The sequence below is a fragment of the Ornithodoros turicata genome, chromosome 1 (assembly GCF_037126465.1).
Source record: "Ornithodoros turicata isolate Travis chromosome 1, ASM3712646v1, whole genome shotgun sequence".
Classification (NCBI taxonomy): Eukaryota; Metazoa; Arthropoda; class Arachnida; order Ixodida; family Argasidae; genus Ornithodoros; species Ornithodoros turicata.
Genome location: NC_088201.1, coordinates 106,530,700 through 106,552,776, shown reverse-complemented (window position 1 = coordinate 106,552,776; position 22,077 = coordinate 106,530,700). Strand labels below are relative to the sequence as shown.

The following is a 22,077-nucleotide window of genomic DNA, read 5'->3' as shown; positions in this document are numbered from 1 at the left end:
CGGACCGCATTCTTGGCGTCATCAACGAAGCTGAAGTGGCGGCCTCCAAGGAACGCCTTCAGTGGCCCGAAGAGATGGAAATCGCTGGCGGCGAGGCCTTGACTATAAGGGGGATGTGGCAGCAACTCCCAACCAAGTTCCTGTAAGGTGCGTGTCGTGAGATGCGCGGTATGCGGGCGTGCATTGTCCTGTAGGAGGATGACTCCTTTGGTAATGAGGCCCGGCCGCTTTTGCTTCAGTGCCTTATGAACATCCCTGAGAACCAGACAGTAATATGCACTATTGATGGTGGTACCACTGGTCAGAAAATCAACATGAACAACGCAAGCCTTTTCCCAGAAAACCGTGGCCTTGACCCTACCCGCAGACGGGGTGCTTCGGAACCTCTTGGGAGCTGGCGAGCCCGGATGCTTCCACTGTTTTGATGCGCGGTTAGACTCAGGAGTGAAATGGTGCACCCACGTTTCATCGCACGTGATGATCCCATCAAGGAATGGATGTCCTTCATTGTCGAAACGTTACCTTAGCTCTTGAGAGATTTTCAGCCTTCTCTGCAGGTCAAACACGGAGAGCTGTGTCGGGACCCAACAGACACTAAGTTTCAGAAACTGTAGGTGTTCATGAATGATAGTGTTCAACGTTCCCACAGAAAGGTCCGTCTTTCGAGCCCGTTCGAGACATGTTATCCGTCGGTCCTTGAGGATCAGGCGCTCCACAAGTTGAATGTTCTCTGGAACTCTGACACTGGGCTCTGAGCCGCCCGGCCGGGATCGTCCTGCACTGATGTACGGCCGTCTCGGAAACGTTTGCACCACTGAAACGCTTTGCTGCGGCTAAGTGTATCGCGGACATACTGAGCCTGAAGTCTTCTGTGAATTTCAGATGAAATTACGCCTTCATTCACTAGAAACTTCATGACAATTCGCTGTTCGATGTGCGCGCTCACCTCGTTGTCGGCCATCTTGTCCAGCACGTGTCTTCTGTTTTGCACAAACTTTGGACCACCACGTGGTGAACGCGGAGGCCTGTTGCCTATGAAAACGATGAAAAAGAAGTAGCGGGAGCCATTTGTACACTCAGGAGACAGAAGGTCCCGGTTCCACTTGAACACCCCTCGTACATATCGCTTATCTGTCATTGTTATTTACTCCCAGCTTACTAAAACCTGCGCTAGGCGTGCCTTAGGAACGATTGTTCAGACAAGAGTAGCAGCGCATAAGTCGACGCACATGGCAGGGTTATGACGCATTATTCTTGTGTTTCTAAAGCCTTTGTAGGTAATTTCGCTTAGGACGCTTGTCCGGTGTTGTCCGACAGTCTTTGTGTCCGCTTCTATTCGCTACTATATTTCAAATACCACATTATTGCACGACCACAATTCAAAATAATCTGCGCCATTATAACCTCCTTGATAACCAAACCACGATGTAGAAACACGAGCGCGACACTCGGCATCACCAGGCGGAAAATTATGTTCCCGAATGCGTCGCGCAAGTACTGGCCGTGCGGTGGTGCTTGCTCTCCGTGGCAGCTACATTAGTGAGCTCTAGTGCATCGTATGCTATGACATTTGTGTAGGTAAGGGATTGCGTTACGGGTTCTGCGCATGCGTAAAATATAGAGACTTTCGCGACACGCGGAAACTTCCACAACAAGTCTTACGTACGTGAATGGGATACCGTACGACGCACTAACACTTACTATTCAGTTAACCTCAGTGTGCCGATTAGGAACATGAACGTCAAACGGACACCACAAACATCAAGTGGGAAATTCCACAGCAACGCCAAACTACGCTACGTTAGGAGCAACAAGTTTATTTAATGAAGATTGGGGAGTTTTATCGCAAGCGGCGATACCACATTCAGTTGCAACAATGTCTAACTGCAAAAACAGTGAACTATGGATCATACGTCAAATAACTTAGAACTATATTGGAACCAGAACGCCTACCTACCTTACCCCTTCGAATAGTAACTGCTTCCTGAGTCCTCAGCAGCAATATTGCACCAGTCTTGTACATAGCGCCCCTACCGTGTTCGCTGCTTTTTTTGTGCGTGTGTGTGCGGCGGGTAGCGATCCCGATACTCTTCAGATTAGTAGCTGATCTACTTCCGCTACTAATTTATCTCTTCCTCCGCTACCGCTAGCTTCCATGAAGTAAAAAAGGAGGAAGAGAGGGTTTGCGGGTTGGGGGAGCGAGACGCCGACCGATTTATTTGATTTTCTTGCCATTCAATCAAACGTATGCCTGGCGATCTGCTTCAAATTCAACTACACAAAAGCTATGTTCCTCTGAATATGGTGAAAAATCTTCTGTTACCCGAGAACCTGTTCATTTGTGCTTGCTTGCGTGTATTCGTGTGAGTTTCAGCGTTTGCTAAACACATATAACAACGAGGCTACTTTTTAGTCGTACATGCAACTGCAAGGGAGCAGCTGCATGGCCGAGCGGGGTAAGGCGTCCCGTTCGTTGGTGGTAGCCAAGGTCGTCCTGAAGGCTGGGAGGTAGTGAGTTTGAACCCCACAACCTGCTGTGCTGTCTAAGTTTTTCTCGGGACTTTCCGAAGACTTTCCAGACAAATCTCGGCACAGTTCCCCCTGAAGTCGGCCATGGACGCATACTACCCCCTTTTCCCTCTCCTACCTGCTGTTCTACTTCCATCTGCCCACATCTGTACGCCGCTCAGAGCCACAGTTGCTTCGCGGCGCTAACATGGAATAAAAAAATCATGTTGATATAATTTTACATTGATTATTTGAATTGTATTGTTCGGGGTCAGTAAACCCTGTGATGTGCCATGCGGATCTGGAACACGGAAAGATATCTGAAACCCAACAAGATATTGTGCCATGTGATAAGGGAGAGCGTCATTTCATGGAAAAAGCTTTGCTGGGAGTAGGAAGGGAGTTGCCTCAGGACAGAAGCCGCCGATATTTCGAACAGAGGCTGTTCTTCTTCTGGGCACCGTCCTCATCATTGGCATGGTATTTAAAGGGTTAGGTGGGAGTGTTTCTTTTACGTTTCTGTCAGTACGATGTTACACAGACGTTGGTGAAGCATTTGTGTGAACTTTATTTTCATCGTCTCTAAATAAAGTTGTTGTGTTCCGCCTGGGGCAGTACAACCGTGAAGCTGTCGCCCTCCCCCGCATTATAGGGACATTGTCTAAAAATATTTTCCAAAGTTAGTCGGGCAAATGTTTTAGGCACAGAATTAATAGTTGTGCTCTACATACCTAGCTATACAACATGTAATATATTTAGTTGCAGGATCTGCACTTCAATGCGTGCTAGAGGTAAAGCGTCATGTAACAGGAGGTACAATAAAATAAACCATATGCTAAATTCTGCAGTGAACATTCTCTCTCGCTTTGTCATTGAACCCCCCCCCCCCCCCCGTCCAGCGTGCCACCTGAAGCCCCCTCTGGAGTATAGGCACCTGAGGTAATTCCCTTCCATCCCCACCCCCTCAGAACGGGCATGTTCCAGGACGGAAGTGAAGGTCGAATAATGCTTAGTGATGTAAGTCGTCGAAAGCGATTCAATTGATGTTTCACACGAGGCATGCAAACCTGCAAGTAGTGAGAGTTGCTTCCTTGTTGTCTACTGGACTAGCCTTCTACCCTTTCTTTTTTCAATAACCATACCCCCCCCCCTTCTTTGCCGGTCGCATTCAGTCGTTCTGTCTCTGGCATGGGGGCTCTGAACTTTGTGTTTGTCCGCTGGAGTGCACTGGCCTCGGCGTTTGTTACGTTCGCCGCGACAGAAATGGTAATACACACCACTGGTAAATTACTTGTAAGAGTAACCAATATCAGCGTACCACTAAATCAATAGGTGAACAACTTGGAGAATATTCGATAGATTTAATAGAGATCCACCCAGGAAAAATCAATCGAATGCTAAGCAAACCAAAAAGCTTGGGGTTCGGAAACGTGGGTATGTCGAAAGCATGACCAGGGCCCTATTCAGGCCATCACTTTGGCGCGGCGAGGTATGGTTTCTTTGCCGAAGAGCGGGTGTGGTGAAATGGTGAAACTTATGTTTAACCTAATGATTTAGGGGAGCGATCCCCGAACCACCCCCGCCCCCCTAGATCCACCGCTCTACACAACTGCTCTCCAGATTAACAGTACAGAGATGCAGGTAATACAGGCAAATATGTTGGGGGGCATCTATTTATTTTGGCAGGAAAGTCAACCAGAAAGGGCGGCTCGCTATTCCGTGGTAAATAAGTAAAATTAGTGGGTGGTCAAGTTCCTGGGGTTCCTAGTTAGAGTCACGCGATGTGGTGGCAGAGGTCTCCCGCCGTCCGACCCACGATTTCACAGGCTTCTGAGGACACCGGTATCCCGCATGTCGTTGAACAGCGCTGCGGTTATACCACCACTGCGGGTGCCAAGTAATGTTGCAAGAGAGATGTTCGAGTATCCGAAGGTGGTCGTACGAGACTTGAGAGTGTCGCGGAAGGTATTGAAACGGCGACTGCAGATAGTAGGCGCAGATAGCTAGGGCCGCTTTAAGACTTATATGCTATAAGGACATATGCTTTAAGGCGGCAAGAATAGTAAACAGATCACCTTCTTCAGACGACGTTTCATGTCGTGTACCAGGGGCTCTGGCTTAGGGGAACGCTGAGCGGGCGCACACATTGCAGGGTACACCCAGACATATAATTCGTCGTATCTGCGTCGCTCATGCGTGGTTCATGAAATCAAAAGTCTTAAGCACCTTTGGATTCCGAATGTATCGCTCTCCGTAATCAGAGGGCTAACCGCTGAGTCGGAACCTGATTCGTTTTACGGGGCAGCGGCTTCCTAAGCGTGAAAGGCAGCCCCTTTCCGTCTCGTGAAATGAAGACAGGACAAGACACGACCAATGTTTCGGGAACCCCACGAATTACATGCAAGCACTTAACGGTGCACGACGATTTATTCCTCGTTTGCGAAGTAGTACATAAACGAAAGAAAGGTATCAAAAAATGACGCAGCAGTTATACAAAGTAGCTATGGGGACGGTACGTCACAGCAACCTGTTCAGTTCCCTCCATAGCTCATTTGTGCCGCCACATCGGCAATTGCACCGAGGTCACACCATAGCAGGGGTTGGCAGTATTGCTACTGTTTGTATTATAATGCTAACGCATAATACTGCAAAAAAAAACACGTACTATAATACTAATACAATAACACTTTTGAAGCAGTATTCTAATGCATAATACTAATACTGCATTATAATACAAATAATACATAACTGTTTAGGAAAAGTCCATGACGTCTGGAAGATTTATTTGCAATTTGCATGAAACAAATTCATTACTCGCTATTTGGCCTTACTAATAACATTTTATCAAAAATTGAATCCTTAAAAAAAATACGTTCGTGGCATATTTGACATTACCAGCTCGCGTGGTGCTACGGTTAGGACGATCGCCTTCCACGCCGAGACTACAGGTTTTCCCGTCCATTTTAGTCCAAGTGCCATCTGAATTAGTCGAGGTGCCATCTGAAATAATCCGAGCGCCATTCAATTTAATCCGGGCGCCATCTGAAAAAATCCCGATGCTATTTAATTTAATCCGGGTGCCACCTGAATTAGTCCATGATGTTTCTAAGCACTATAACCGTGTGTTCACACGCGGACATCTTCGTAGAGTATTTTAGTGGAAGAAAAAATAAAAATAAACTGCTGATAGAAGTGAAGTTGCGCCGTGCCTTATGTGGAACATTTGCACGAAGCTGAGATATTGGGAGCTGGAGCGGAAGTACAGCAAACGACGGCACTGGTGCTGTTGTCTGCTACACAATATCTTCGAACTGAACTGTTGGATATTCTGCGCAGTTAGAAGAGCGTGAAAAGGCATGACTCACGTAGCAGACGACAAAACTGGTGCTGTCGTCTGGTACAGGATATCTTCTGACTGAACTGTAGGATATTCCAAGCGGTTAGAAGAACATGAGAAGCCACGACTCACATTGCAGACGGCACCACTGGTGCTGTTGTCTGCTACAGAATGTCTTCTGACTGATATATTTCACGCGGTTAGCAGAACACGAAAAGGCATGATGCTCATAGCAGACAGTAGTATAGACGCATGCCAAGGCTACGGGGGTGAGAAACTACGGCACCCCTGCCCTGAGCCCTGCGCGTATTTTTCCCCGCGCGGCGCGTGTGCGGAGGGTTGTCCACGTGATTATCGGCGGGGGAGGGCTGCGTGCGCGGTCATCGTAGCATATTTTTCAGCCTCGGCAGACTTCTTTGGCCGACTTCATATATTTTTCCGATACAGCAGGTGAGCAGTTTACATGCAGAGACATGCAAAGTACGGTCATACACAAAAAAAGGACAAGTGAAAATATACTTTTTAATGCCAGTCAAGTTGAGATATATTTATAAAGCCAATAGTGCTGGGAATTGTACCAATTGTGATGCCAATCAGGTGAAGGAGAAAAACCCAGCCGAAAAACCTTCACCACCTGTAACAAGGCGGTGCTCGGGAGGAGGGTTGCTGTGGTGGGCGGAGCGTGACCGGAGGGCTGCGTGCGCGCTTACCATCCACCCTGGGCTGACTTCTTCCACCATTTTCATACTTGGGCCGAATTCCTTCCCGCGACAGGTGGGCGGTGCTCGGGTGGAGGGCTGCTGTGGTGGGCGGAGCGTGACCGAAGGGCTGCGTGCGCTTACTCTTCACCATAGGCTGACTTCTTTCACAATTTTCCTACTTGGGCCGACTTCCTTCCCGCAACAGGTGGGCGTCGCATGGCCGGAGGGCTGTGTGCGCGTTTACCATTCAGCAAGGGCCGCCGACTTTCGTCATTTTTCAGCCTGAGTCGACTTGATTCATATTTTTTCCAGCTACAACACGTGTGCAGTAGGCTGTTTACATGCAAAGGATAGCCATACACAAAAGTACAAGTGAAAATATATTTATTAAAGTCATTAGGAATTATGTTATGACTCTGCGTGAATGGGAAAAACTTAGCAAAAAATCTGAAATAGAAAGAACACAATACACGTAACAAAGAATATAATTATTAAAGGTACTATACAATAGCATTGAATAGGTATCACAAATCAAACACAATATTTTTATTAGTGGAAGTTTTCAATGAATCAGAAGTGATAGCACATTTAATCAAAGAAGATATCCTTAATCAATACAATTACAATCAAAATTTCAAGTGCTATTATAAAAATTCTGAGATGTGAGAATCTGATAGGTGTAAGTAATTTCGAGCACAATAGCTAAGTTTAATATTCCAATGTGACACAAATTTAACTTCTATTGAAGTGAATAGCACAGACATAAGGCAATAATTCGAATCAACACATAGCATTAATATAGAACCTAACCGACGTGTAGGGAAATAATAGCTACAACATATCAAAACGATCAGCACATTTAATCAAAGAAGATATTCTTAATCAATATGATTATAAACAAAATTATAACTTGTATTATAAAAAGTCTAATATTCCTATACGTGAGAACCATCTTTGCAATAGCGGGAAGGTCTGATAGTTGTATGTAGTTAACTCTGAACATACAGAGACACTGGAAGACTATGGGACACGAACACAAGACGAAATAAAATATATACCACTACAAAGAAGATATTCCACTTCACCACATAGCACGCTCCTAGCCAACAAACAGAACACGAACGACACGAACACAAGAAGAAATAAAATCTATACCACTACGAAGAAGATTTTCCTAATCAAAACAACAAAGTAATCTATCATTCAGAAAATCAAATGAAAAAATCAAACTCATCACAAAATAGACATGTTAAAAATGAACTTCACCACATAGCACACTCCTAGCCAACAAACAGAACACGAACGACACGAACACAAGAAGAAATAAAATCTATACCACTACGAAGAAGATATTCATAATGAAAACAACAGAGTAATCTATCATTCAGAAAATCAGAAGAAAAAATCAAACTCATCAGAAAATAGACATGTTAAAAATGAACTTCTCCACATAGCACGCTTCTAGTCAACAACCAGATCTAATGATATCTACCCTGATTTGTTGAAGACGGGTGCCGATAGATGTATGGAAGACCATGGAACACGAATGACAAGAACACAAGAGGAAATCAAATCTACACCACTACAAAGAAGTTATTCTTAATCAAAACAACATAGTAATCTATCATTCAGAAAATCAGAAGAAAAAATCAAACTCATCAGAAAATAGATATGTTAAAAACGAACTTCACCACATAGCACGCTCCTAGCCAACAAACAAAACAAAGAACGACACAAACACAAGATGAAATAAAATCTATACCACTACGAAGAAGATATTCCTAATCAAAACAACACAGTAATCTATCATTCAGAAAATCAAACCCATCAGAAAATTAATATTCCTATACGTGAGAACCATCAATGCAATAGTGGGAATATCTGGCATAACATTTCGAGCACAATAGAGAATCTCAATTTCATATTGCAACATTACTCAACTTTTAATTTCTTATTAAGTGAACAGCATAGACGTAAGGAAAAACGACAAACAACACAATCAACAGCTACAATTAATAGAGAGCCAAACCTGCGCACCATCCAACACATAGAGAAATAATAGCTAATCAATCTATCAAAGGCGAAATAGCACAGACTTAACACTGAAGAACAGAGGAACACGCGGCGACGCGTAAACAACAACAGAGGAAAATAATCTATCATTGAATCATCATAAAAGCGACCAATATACAATTTTCATTCTAACAAACACTACGAACCTTAATGGAGGTATCCAAGACGTAGGAAATATGCACTGTTTTCACTTTTTTCCTCAAAGCCGGGAGACTTTATGTCTCTATCTATATGGCCAAACCACTGCGCATGCTTTATCACTCAAAGGGTTGGGGGCTATATTCCTTCGTCCAGCAAATAGAACGCTCTAGAGGTCAGATAAGAGAGTTCAAAGGCGATATATTTTATTGTGCAGCGCAAATAGATGTCGATATCACTCGCGGGGGTCACTATCTTTTCGCATCCTTTCCCTGAAACGGAAATCTTTCGTCAAAGTGGTTGTCAAGTCGGCTAAGTTTGTAGAGATGCGATATTGTTATTGAACATGCAGAGGAAGTCGAAATTATTATTTGGTAGCAATGATACTCAATCAAAAACGAGAAACAAATTTAATTACATCGATCTTTGTAATATCTTGCAACAGGAATTTCTAATGAACCACACAGAAATATAAAATGTGAAATGGAACTCAGAGTTATGAGGCATTCCAATCTTACAGGTACTTACTTATGTCAATCGAGTGAACATTTGAAACAAATACAAGGCAATAATTATTTCAGGCAGTAAGTTCACACCTTATAGAATATCAGTCGAGTGAATACTTGAAACAAAATCAAAATAATTCTCACGACAGGTGGAGATTATGGCACTCTAAACCAGATAAAATTTTATAAAAATAAAATTTTAATCAATAAAATAGACATAGATCTGCTTTTAATTAAGTGTAGACGAGCACTTGATAACAGAAGACAAAAATTTGCTCTACATTGAAAGATGGACATATTTTGTACTCGCTGCCATAAATCATGGGAAGATGTGATAAAAAACTGCTTCCAAAAGGAAGAGCCGCGAAACGATTCCATTATCGTTGCCTTTCAATACGTCCTAGACATGGTCGTATTCGGAGATATGGTACAAACTACAGAACTGAAGGCGCAAGAATTTATATGCCGAATCTACAATACTTATAAAAATATCTGCACATCAACGTCGGAAGGGCCACTAGGATTGATGGCTGAGTTTTTGAGATTTGCGAACGAAGAATTGAAATACACTAGACCAGATGTAATTGTAATCATTGCAATGGGCATTGTGTTCATCAAGAAAGCAGTCAGATCAAATTATCATATACAAGCGGTCTATATCGCACGATTCATTACGGATTTGTTGAAATTACACATATCTGAGATGGAAAGTACACAAAATCTTATCATGTGATATGTTCCACTACCACGGCAAACGCAATTATTTTATTCTACCAGTCAGCGATGTCGAATGAACAGAAGTTCAATATTGTTGTGCAAGGTCTGATGTATCATCATTTATTGAAACTCAACAAACATATCAATTGCGGCGGACCACCGGCCGATTTTCATCTAATACTCTCTTGTACGCCATTCAAGAATCTTCATACAAAGAAAGGAGACATCAATAAGAGACTGTGCAAGTTCATCGTGACAAAGCAATACAAACATGGCGACAACATAGCGCCTGCGTTAATCAATGCTGGATTCAAGCGCCCAATAATCAGAATAAACTATTTAATGTATTCGGAATTCATCAATGAAGACAACAAACGGAAACTTCAGAGTTTGAAATAGAACTGTAATTTATCGAAATAAACAATTGTATAACTGAAACAATAAATGTAGTCTTTGTCATCGTTATAATGAATTCTTCGCATCACAATGAAAAACACCTTACATTTAGCATGGCTAGACTGAGAACAGCGATCGCTAAGGAAACGAATATTCCACAATTTGTGTAAGAATTCTCATATGGAATGAGACCTGACCACCAAATAGGTTTTACTCGACTACACTCTGTACAAGTTCAACACCCGAAGGATAGAATTGCCGGAGAAGGATCGGTCATTGAAATTTAGAGACATGATACATCAGTCTATGATTACAAAAAAGGATCACTAATCTCATGTGAAAACTCATCATATTTCATGAATTAAATTCCACAGTGCATGTATATTTCTCAATCAGTTGCACTAGCCCAGACATAGTAAAAGAAGAAGAAAATGCGTCTTTGACAAGAAACCGATTGGAGTGCGGAACAAATAAATACATATTTTGTCAACACAGTTGTCCGTTTGTATGACTGGATAGGAAAAATGTGCAGTCCAAGATAGCGCAAAACAGGGAAATAGGGCAAGATAACTGATTGCGGCGGGATAAGTCAAAGCGTTCGCGACAACTTTTACAATCGCATTGGGTTTCATTGCCTGGGAGATAATACGAAGCCTTCGCGAAAAGGGAATCTATTATCAAATGCCACAATGCAAACGAAATATTTTACGAGTATGACGTGCAGGCCAAGTCTACATTTCTAATCACGTAGTCTTCGTAACACACGGCACACAAACGTACATGAAATAATTTCCAAGTGGCAATCAGATTTTGGGAGAAGCGGATCACACAACCGCCAGCAGAAGTGCTTAACCAATATACAATGAAGATGAGCGTTATGCATAAACACAATGGAAGATATATTATATTAATTATAATAAGGAGATCAGCACAGGTCACACATAAATGTAGATCCAATTCACAAAATATACTAGAGATTTCCCGTAACCATACAGAAAAACTATCACATTATTTTAGTGTCATAGCATCCGGGCACTACAAATGGAAAGGCCATACTTTAATTTTATAAGTCTTTAGCTCATAACATTGTAAAACGCAAATTCCACACTAAATATCATTTTCTTCTTTAAGTTTTCAAAGTCGAAACTGCACGCTATTTCTTGCATTTTTCTAAAGATATAGATTAAAAAGTTGTGCATGTACTCACACATACTATACAAGATATTTGATTGTGATTTAATTGCTAAAATTTATCGGTTCACATTCAGGAGAAGTGGTGACTACCACACATCAGTAAGAGTTTAATTACAATTTGAACAGGTATTGCGATTTATGATCAATGTTGTAGAATGTGTAATTTCACAATACGCAAGCTTTAGGTCGCTCACTTTGACGAGCACTCTTTCACGATGTCAGAGAAGTTATTCGAATGGATTGATATTTTCTGTATACACTATAACATAATGCGAATTCTTTATGTCGTGGATATTAAAAGTTACGAATATTTTTCGAACGAAAATTTAGTGAAGACTCGAAGAAAGGCTCACCCGCGTCGACGAAGACGTTCCGGCAACACGCTCGCGTGCGGTACCGCGTTAACGCGTCGGGCGCAGAATCGCGTTCGGTTTCGGGTACGGCTTTAGGGAAACGCGACCCGGCGTGTTGCCGAAACGTCTTCGACGACGCGGGTGACCCTTTCTTCGAGTCTTAAGTAAATTTTCGTTCGAAAAATATTCGTAATTTTTAATTTCCACGGCTTAAAGAATTCGCATGATGTTATAGTGTATACAGAAAATATGAATCCATTCGAATAACTTCTCTGACATCGTGAAAGAGTGCTCGTCAAAGTGAGCGACCTAAAGCTTGCGTATTGTGAAATTACACATTCTACAACATCGATCATAAATCGCAATACCTGTTCAAATTGTAATTAAACTCTTACTGATGTGTGGTAGTCACCACTTCTCCTGAATGTGAACCGATAAATTTTAGCAATTAAACAACAATCAAATATCTTGTATAGTATGTGTGAGTATATGCACAACTTTTTAATCTATATATTTAGAAAAATGCAAGAAATAGCGTGCAGTTTCGACTTTGAAAATTTAAAGAAGAAAATGATCTTTAGTGTGGAATTCGCGTTTTACAATGTTATGAGCTAAAGACTTATAAAATTAAAGTATGGCCTTTCCATTTGTAGTGCCCGGATGCTATGACACTAAAATAATGTGATAGTTTTTCTGTATGGTTACGGGAAATCTCTAGTATATTTTGTAAATTGGATCTACGTTTATGTGTGACCTGTGCTGATGTGCTTATTATAATTAATATGATATATCTTCCATTGTGTTTATGCATAACGCTCATCTTCATTGTATATTGGTTAAGCACTTCTGCTGGCGGTTGTGTGATCCGCTTCTCTCAAAATCTGATTGCCACTTGGAAATTATTTCATATACGTTTGTGTGCCGTGTGTTACGAAGACTACGTGATTAGAAATGTAGACTTGGCCTGCACGTCGTGCTCGTAAAATCTTTCGTTTGTATTGTGGCATCTGATAATAGATTCGCTTTTCGCGAAGGCTTCGTATTATCTCCCAGGCAATGAACCCCAATGCGATTGTAAAAGTTGTCGCGAACGCTTTGACTTATCCCGCCGCAATCAGTTATCTTGCCCTGTTTCCCGTTTTGCGCTATCTTGGACTGCACATTTTTCCTATCTAGTCATACAAACGGACAACTGTGTTGAGAAAAATATGTATTTATTTGTTCCGCACTCCAATCGGTTTCTTGTCACAGACGCCTTTTCTTCTTCTTTTACTATGTCTGGGCTAGTGCAACTGATTGAGAAATATACATGCACTGTGGAATTTAATTCATGAAATATGATAAGTTTTCACATGAGATTAGTGATCCTTTTTTGTAATCATAGACTGATGTATCATGTCTCTAAATTTCAATGACCGATCCTTCTCCGGCAATTCTATCCTGCGGGTGTTGAACTTGTACAGAGTGTAGTCGAGTAAAACCTATTTGGTGGTCAGGTCTCATTCCATATGAGAATTCTTGCACAAATTGTGGAATATTCGTTTCCTTAGCGATCGCTGTTCTCAGTCTAGCCATGCTAAATGTAAGGTGTTTTTCATTGTGATGCGAAGAATTCATTATAATGATGACACAGATTACATTTATTGTTTCAGTTATACAATAGTTTATTTTGATAAATTACAGTTCTATTTCAAACTCTGAAGTTTTCGTTTGTTGTCTTCATTGATGAATTCCGAAGACATTAAATAGTTTATTCTGATTATTGGGCGCTTGAATCCAGCATTGATTAACGCAGGCGCTATGTTGTCGCCATGTTTGTATTGCTTCAACAACTTGCACTTTGTTGCGATGAACTTGCACAGTCTCTTATTGATGTCTCCTTTCTTTGTATGAAGATTCTTGAATGGCGTACAAGAGAGTATTAGATGAAAATCGTCCGGTGGTCCGCCGCAATTGATATGTTTGTTGAGTTTCAATAAATGATGATACATCAGACCTTGCACAACAATATTGAGCTTCTGTTCATTCGACATCGCTGACTGGTAGAATAAAAATAATTGCGTTTGCCGTGGTAGTGGAACATATCACATGATAAGATTTTATGTACTTTCCATCTCAGATATGTGTAATTTCAACAAATCCGTAATGAATCGTGCGATATAGACGGCTTGTATATGATAATTTGATCTGACTGCTTTCTTGATGAACACAATGCTCATTGCAATGATTACAATTACATGTGGTCTAGTGTGTTTCAATTCTTCGTTAGCAAACCTCAACAACTCCGCCATCAATCCGAATGGCCTTTGCGACGTTGATGTGCAGATATTTTTATAAGTATTGTAGATTCGGCATATAAATTCTTGCGCCTTCAGTTCAGTAGTTTGTACCATATCTCCGAATACGACCACGTCTAGGACGTATTGAAAGGCAACGATAATGGAATCGTTTCGCGGCTCTTCCTTTTGGAAGCAGTTTTTTATCACATCTTCTCATGATTTATGGCAGCGAGTACAAAATATGTCCATCTTTCAATGTAGAGCAAATTTTTGTCTTCTGTTATCAAGTGCTCGTCTACACTTAATTAAAGGCATATCTATGTTTATTTTATTGATTAAAATTTTATTCTGATTGATTAAAAATTATTATCTGGTTTAGAATGCCATAATCTCCACCTGTCGTGAGAATTATTGTTTTGATTTTGTTTCAAGTATTCACTCGACTGATATTCTATGAGGTGTGAACTTACTGCCTGAAATAATTATTGTCTTGTATTTGTTTCAAATGTTCACTCGATTGACATAAGTAAGTACCTCTAGGATTGGAATGCCTCATAACTCAGAGTTGCATTTAACATTTGATATTTCTGTGTGGTTCATTAGAAATTTCTGTTGCAAGATATTACAAAAATTGATGTAATTAAATTTGTTCCTCGTTTTTGAATGAGTATCGTTGCTACCAATTAATAATTTGGACTTTCTCTACATGTTCAATAACAATATCGCACCTCTACAAACTCAGTCGACATGTCAACCACTTTGACGAAAGATTTCCATTTCAGCGAAAGGATGCGAAAAGATAGTGACCCCCGCGAGTGATATCGACATCTATTTGCGGTGCACAATAAAATATATCGCCTTTGAACTCTCTTATCTGACCTCTAGAGCGTTCTGTTTGCTGGACGAAGGAATATAGCCCCCAACGCTTTGAGTGATAAAGCATGCGCAGTGCTTTGGCCATATAGATAGAGACATAAAGTCTCCCGGCTTTGAGGAAAAAAGGTGAAAACAGTGCATATTTCCTACGTCTTGGATACCTCCATTAAGGTTCGTAGTGTTTGTTAGAATGAAAATTGTACATTGGTCGCTTTTATGATGGTTCAATGATAGATTATTTTCCTCTGTTGTTGTTTACGTGTCGCCGCGTGTTCCTCTGTTCTTCAGTGTTAAATCTGTGCTATTTCGCCTTTGATAAATTGATTAGCTATTTTTTCTCTATGTGTTGGAGGGTGCGCAGGTTTGGCTCTCTATTAATTGTAGCTGTTGGCTGTGTTGTTTCTCGTTTTTCCTTACGTCTATGCTGTTCACTTAATAAGAAATTAAAAGTTGAGTAATGTTGGAATATGAAATTGAGATTCTCTATTGTGCTCGAAATGTTATGCCAGATATTCCCACTATTGCATTGATGGTTCTCATGTATAGGAATATTAATTTTCTGATGGGTTTGATTTTCTGAATGATAGATTACTGTGTTGTTTTGATTAGGAATATCTTCTTCGTAGTGGTATAGATTTTATTTCATCTTGTGTTCGTGTCGTTCTTTGTTCCGTTTGTTGGCTAGGAGCGTGCTATGTGGTGAAGTTCGTTTTTAACATATCTATTTTCTGATGAGTTTGATTTTTTCTTCTGATTTTCTGAATGATAGATTACTCTGTTGTTTTGATTAAGAATAACTTCTTTGTAGTGGTGTAGATTTTATTTCCTCTTGTGTTCTTCTCGTTTGTGTTCCATGGTCTTCCATACATCTATCGGCACACGTCTTCAACAAATCAGGGTAGATATCATTAGATCTGGTTGTTGGCTAGAAGCGTGCTATGTGGTGAAGTTCATTTTTAACATGTCTATTTTCTGATGAGTTTGATTTTTTCTTCTGATTTTCTGAATGATAGATTACACTGTTGATTTGATTATGAATATCTTCTTCGTAGTGGTATAGATTTTATTTCTTCTTGTGTTCGTGTCGTTCGTGTTCTGTTTGTTGGCTAGGAGTGTGCTATGTGGTGAAGTTCATTTTAACATGTCTATTTTGTGATGAGTTTGATTTTTTCATTTGATTTTCTGAATGATAGATTACTCTGTTGTTTTGATTAGGAATACCTTCTTCATAGTGGTATAGATTATATTTCTTCTTGTGTTCGTGTCGTTCGTGTTCTGTTTGTTGTCTAGGAGTGTGCTATGTGGTGAAGTGGAATATCTTCTTTGTAGTGATATAGATTTTATTTCGTCTTGTGTTCGTGTCCCATAGTCTTCCAGTGTCTCTGTATGTTCACAGTTAACTACATACAACTATCAGAACTTCCCGCTATTGCAAAGATGGTTCTCACGTATAAGAATATTAGACTTTTTATAGTACAAGTTATAATTTTGTTTATAATCATATTGATTAAGAATATCTTCTTTGATTAAATGTGCTGATCATTTTGATATGTTGTAGCTATTATTTCCCTACATGTCGGTTAGGTTCTATATTAATGCTATGTGTTGATTCGAATTATTGCCTTATGTCTGTGCTATTCACTTCAATAGAAATTAAATTTGTGTCACGTTGGAATATTAAACTTAGCTATTGTGCTCGAAATTACTTACACCTATCAGATTCTCACATCTCAGAATTTTTATAATAGCACTTGAAATTTTGATTGTAATCGTATTGATTAAGGATATCTTCTTTGATTAAATGTGCTATCACTTCTGATTCATTGAAAACTTCCACTAATAAAAATATTGTGTTTGATTTGTGATACCTATTCAATGCTATTGTATCGTACCTTTAATAATTATATTCTTTGTTACGTGTATTGTGTTCCTTCTATTTCAGATTTTTTGCTAAGTTTTTCCCATTCACGCAGAGTCATAACATAATTCCTAATGACTTTAATAAATATATTTTCACTTGTACTTTTGTGTATGGCTATCCTTTGCATGTAAACAGCCTACTGCACACGTGTTGTAGCTGGAAAAAATATGAATCAAGTCGACTCAGGCTGAAAAATGACGAAAGTCGGCGGCCCTTGCTGAATGGTAAACGCGCACACAGCCCTCCGGCCATGCGACGCCCACCTGTTGCGGGAAGGAAGTCGGCCCAAGTAGGAAAATTGTGAAAGAAGTCAGCTTATGGTGAAGAGTAAGCGCACGCAGCCCTTCGGTCACGCTCCGCCCACCACAGCAGCCCTCCACCCGAGCACCGCCCACCTGTCGCAGGAAGGAATTCGGCCCAAGTATGAAAATGGTGGAAGAAGTCAGCCCAGGGTGAATGGTAAGCGCGCACGCAGCCCTCCGGTCACGCTCCGCCCACCACAGCAACCCTCCACCCGAGCACCGCCCTGTTACAGGTGGTGAAGGTTTTTCGGCTGGGTTTTCCTCCTTCACCTGATTGGCATCACAATTGGTACAATTCCCAGCACTATTGGCTTTATAAATATATCTCAACTTGACTGGCATTAAAAAATATATTTTCACTTGTCCTTTTTTTGTGTATAACCGTACTTTGCATGTCTCTGCATGTAAACTGCTCACCTGCTGTATCGGAAAAATATGTGAAGTCGGCCAAAGAAGTCTGCCCAGGCTGAAAAATATGCTACGATGAGCGCGCACGCAGCCCTCCCCCGCCGATAATCACGTGGACAACCCTCCGCACACGCGCCGCCCGGGGAAAATACGCGCAGGGCTCAGGGCAGGGGTGCCGTAGTTTCTCACCCCCGTAGCCTCGGCATGCCTCTATACTACTGCAGACGACACCAGTGGAAGGAATATCTTGTAACTCTGCCGTAGGATATTCTTTGTGGTTTGAAGAGCACGGAAAGACATCCCGCTTAGTCACAAGATATTCCGTAGCAGGTGACAGGACCAATGGTGTCGTCCGCTACATGCGCCATGCATTTTGTGCTCTTCTAACCACGTGCAATATCCTGCAGCTGAGTGAGAAGATATTCTGTAGCAGACGACAGTACCAGTGGTGTCGTCTGCTATGAGAGTCATGCCTTTTCGCGCTCTTCTAACCCTGTGGAATATCCTGCAGCTCAGTCAGAAGATATTCTGTAGCAGACGACATGCTGCTATGCTTCTGCTTTAACACTCGATATCTCGACGCCGTGCAAATGTTCAACATAAGACGCAGCAGAATTGAAGTCCTGTCAGCAGCTTTTTACTTTTCCTTCCACTACATGTCTGTAGAATATTCTGCGGGGATGTACCTCGTGTGAGTACACGGTTATGGTGATTAAAAACACCATGGATTAATTCAGATGGCGCCCGGATTAAATTGAATGACGCTCGGATTATTTCAGATGGCACCTTGACTAATTCAGATGGCACCTGGACTAAAATAGGCGGGAAAACCTGTGGTAGGTGACGCCTAATCCTGACACCTGCTGTGCCGTCTGAAGTTTTCCCTGAGTTTTCCGAAGAGTTATTTCCAGACGAATGTCAGCGCAGTTCCCCCGACTCTGATCTGGCCCAGGACGCATACTAACCCCTTTGTGCCACTCTTCCTTGCTGTCCTCTCTGCATCTGTCCACATCTGTACACCATCCATGGCCACAGTTGCTTCGCGGCACAAACACGGAACCTAAAAAATATACATGCAGCCTTGCCATTCAGAATGGTGCAATTTTTCATCGTGGAACTGACTGCCAAAATGAGGTATTCTACCACTCTGAGCAGAACCATGCTAGTTCGAGACGTTCACAAAGAACGTATGCAAGACTATGTTGGCTCCCTGCGCCGATCTGCGACAAGGACAGACTGGGGGGGGGGGGGATCTATTTATGTTGGCAGGGAAAGTTAGCCAGAAAGGACAGCTTGCTATTCCTTGGGAAATGTAAGAGTGCGAAGGTGCTATGACATGAACCCACTTTCCCAGAACATGGGCCCTTCTTATCAGTGCATACTATGGCTGAGTCATACAGGGGCAATGGCCAGTGCCCACTCGGAAGGTCGAAGACTATTACTGTCTCAACAAGTAATACAGTAATAGGGGTAATACATATTTTCACCACTGGCATGGCCGAGCGGGTTAGGGCGTCCCCACTCGTTGGTGGCAGCCAGGGTCGTGCTGATGACTGGAAAGTGATGGGTTCCAATCCTACCACCGGCTGTGCTATATGAGGTGTTGCCTGGGTTTTTCGAAGGCTTTCGAGACGAATATCGGCACAGTTCCCCCTGAAGTCGGCCCCCTGTCCTCAACCCTTCTTGCCAGGGAAAGGTAAGGCTAACGGAAATAGAAACGGCATATTACCGAAATTGGAGATGGTAACGATAACGGAAACGGAAACACATACCATGGTCCTCCACTACCGAAAACAGAAACAGAAAGGAAAACTATTGAATGGCTATTCCTGTTGTGCTATGACATTCGAGTGACTTTTCATTTTATTTTTGTATTTTGATGACTCCATTCCCAGTAAAGCTCTAAATAGTACACGACAGCATGGAAGCAAAGCGCAATACTGAATATCGAGCATAGAAATGATATCAAGGGTGCATCCCTCGCTTACCTACTCGTCCCAGTCCTCATAACTCCGTGACATAAACACATCAGACTTACAAAACAGACTCCACGCGCTCTACCCCACCATAGCGCGAGGATGAAAGCTTACGATTTTTATTTCCTTTTTCTTCCTCACCTCAGCGTGGCTATGACAGTACTATTTGCTACTGAAAGCGTCCACCTATGAATGCGACACTGGGTGAAGGTCACGCCCGCCTTGAGTTGCTGGACTCATGTACATGTTCCTACATTTTTTTTTTAAATCTTGCAAGTTGTGCGCGTTCCAACTACGTAAATGACTTGTGTAGTGTGTACGTGTGACACCGAAGCAGCACTTGGGAAAAACAGGGTAACAGAGCTCCTCCCTCGGCTTTCTAACAGCCGTTCCATTACCGGAAACAGTATCGGAAACGTAACGGAAACGAAATTGAAAGGCTGGGATCAGAAACGGATAACGAAAACGAAAATATAGCAGTAACGAAAATGGAAACGGTAACCGGAAATACCTCCGTTACCCTTCTCTGCTTCCTTCTGTCCTCCCTCCATCTGTCCACATCTGTACGCCACTAATAGCCACCGTTGCTTCGCGGCGCTAACACTCGAACTTACCCGGCGCTCCCCGGTACCTCATGAACCACCACCAAAAAGAAGAACGGTGCGACTTTCCATGGTGGAAGTGACTGTAAAAATGAAGCATTCCACCGCTCTGAGCAGGTCACCCAGTGCTAGTTCGAGTCGTTCACAAACGATGTATGCAGGACTCCTGGTATACGTTAGACGGTTTTTGGTATACTGGCAAGACGGTATACTTTGTTAACCCCCTACGCCGATTTGCGACAAAGACAGAGGGGGTGGAGGGATCTATTTATCTTGGCAAGAGAATTCAGCCAGAAAGGAGGGGGGGGATATATATTTATTGAATGGAAAGCCAGAAAGGACAGCTTGCTATTCGTTGGGGAAAATAGAAGTGTGCGAAGGTGCAATGACATGAACCCACTTTCCCAGAAGATGGGCCCTGCTTATCAGGGGCTGAGTGATACAGGGGCAATGAACAGTGCCCACTGGGAAGACCGAAGGCTATTACTGTCTGAACAATACAGTAATAGGAATAATACATATTTTTGACCTCTTGCATGGCCGAGCGGGTTAAGGCGTCCCGCTAGTTTTAATTTGCAACGTAACCTCCAGCTGCACTAATGAACTTGTCCCAGCGTTTCACGAGGGCTTGGATGCCAGCAGCGTAGAAATACTTACCGACGCGTAGCAGCCATGATCGGACCGCATTCTTGACCTCATCGTCACAGCTGAAGTGGCGGCCTCCAAGGAACGTGGCCCGAAGAGATGGAAATCGCTGGCGGCGAGGTCTGGACTGTAAGGGGGATGTGGCATCAACTCCCAGCCAAGTTCCTGTAAGATGCGTGTCGTGAGATGCGAGTATGCGGGCGTGCATTGTCCTGTAGGAGGGGGACTCCTTTGGTGATGAGGCACGGCCGTTTTTGCTTCAGCGCCTTATGCACATCCCTGAGAATCTGGCAATAATATGCACTATTGATGGCAGAAAATCAACAGGAACAGCGAAAGCCTTGGCCCCGAAAACCGTGGTCATGACCTTACCCGCAGACAGGGTGCTTCAGAACTTATTGGGAGCTGACGAGCCCGGATGCTTCTACTGTTTTGATGCGCGTTTAGACTCAGGAATTAAATGGTGCACCCACGTTTCATCGCACGTGATCATCCGGCTGTCCTTCAGTGTCGAAACGGTACCCTAGCTCTTGGGAGATTTCTAGTCTTCTCTGCCGGTCAAACACCGGTCCTTGAGGATCAGGCGCTCCACAAGTTGGATGTTCTCAGGAACTCTGACACTGGGCTCTGAGCCGTCCTGACCGGGATCATCCTGCACTGATGTACGGCCATCTTCTGTGAATTTCAGATGATTTTACGCCTTCATTCACAAGAAACTTCTCAACGATTCGCTGTTCGATTTGTGCGCTCGCCTCGTTGTCGGTCATCTTGTCGAGCACGTGTCTTATGTTTTGCACAAACTTTGGACCACCACGTGGTGAACGCGGAGGCCTGTCGCGTGTGAAAATGATGAAAAAGAAGTAGCGCGAGCCACTTGTACACTCAGGACACAGAAAGTCCCGGTTTGACTTGAACACCCCTCGTAGGAAAGTGTGTTACAGTAATAGTATTATAATACGGTGCATTATTACAGTGCAGTGCTCCCATCAACCTTAATAATAACACTCGAAAAACTGTTTATAATAACACTCGCCATGGAAATGTTAAGTGAACAAAATCCTTGCGTTAAACTAACACAATCATTTTGTTCAATTAAGATTTCCGTATGGCTCCAAGGGCTGCTGTAATCGCGCACGCAAACGAGA

At 42.4% G+C, this 22,077-nt stretch overlaps 1 protein-coding gene across 1 annotated transcript in view; it reads left to right on the top strand.

Annotated features, from left to right (window-relative positions):
* Positions 1-22,077, top strand: part of LOC135381939 (neprilysin-1-like) — a 92,049-nt gene that overhangs the window by 1,920 nt on the left and 68,052 nt on the right. The window lies entirely within an intron of this gene.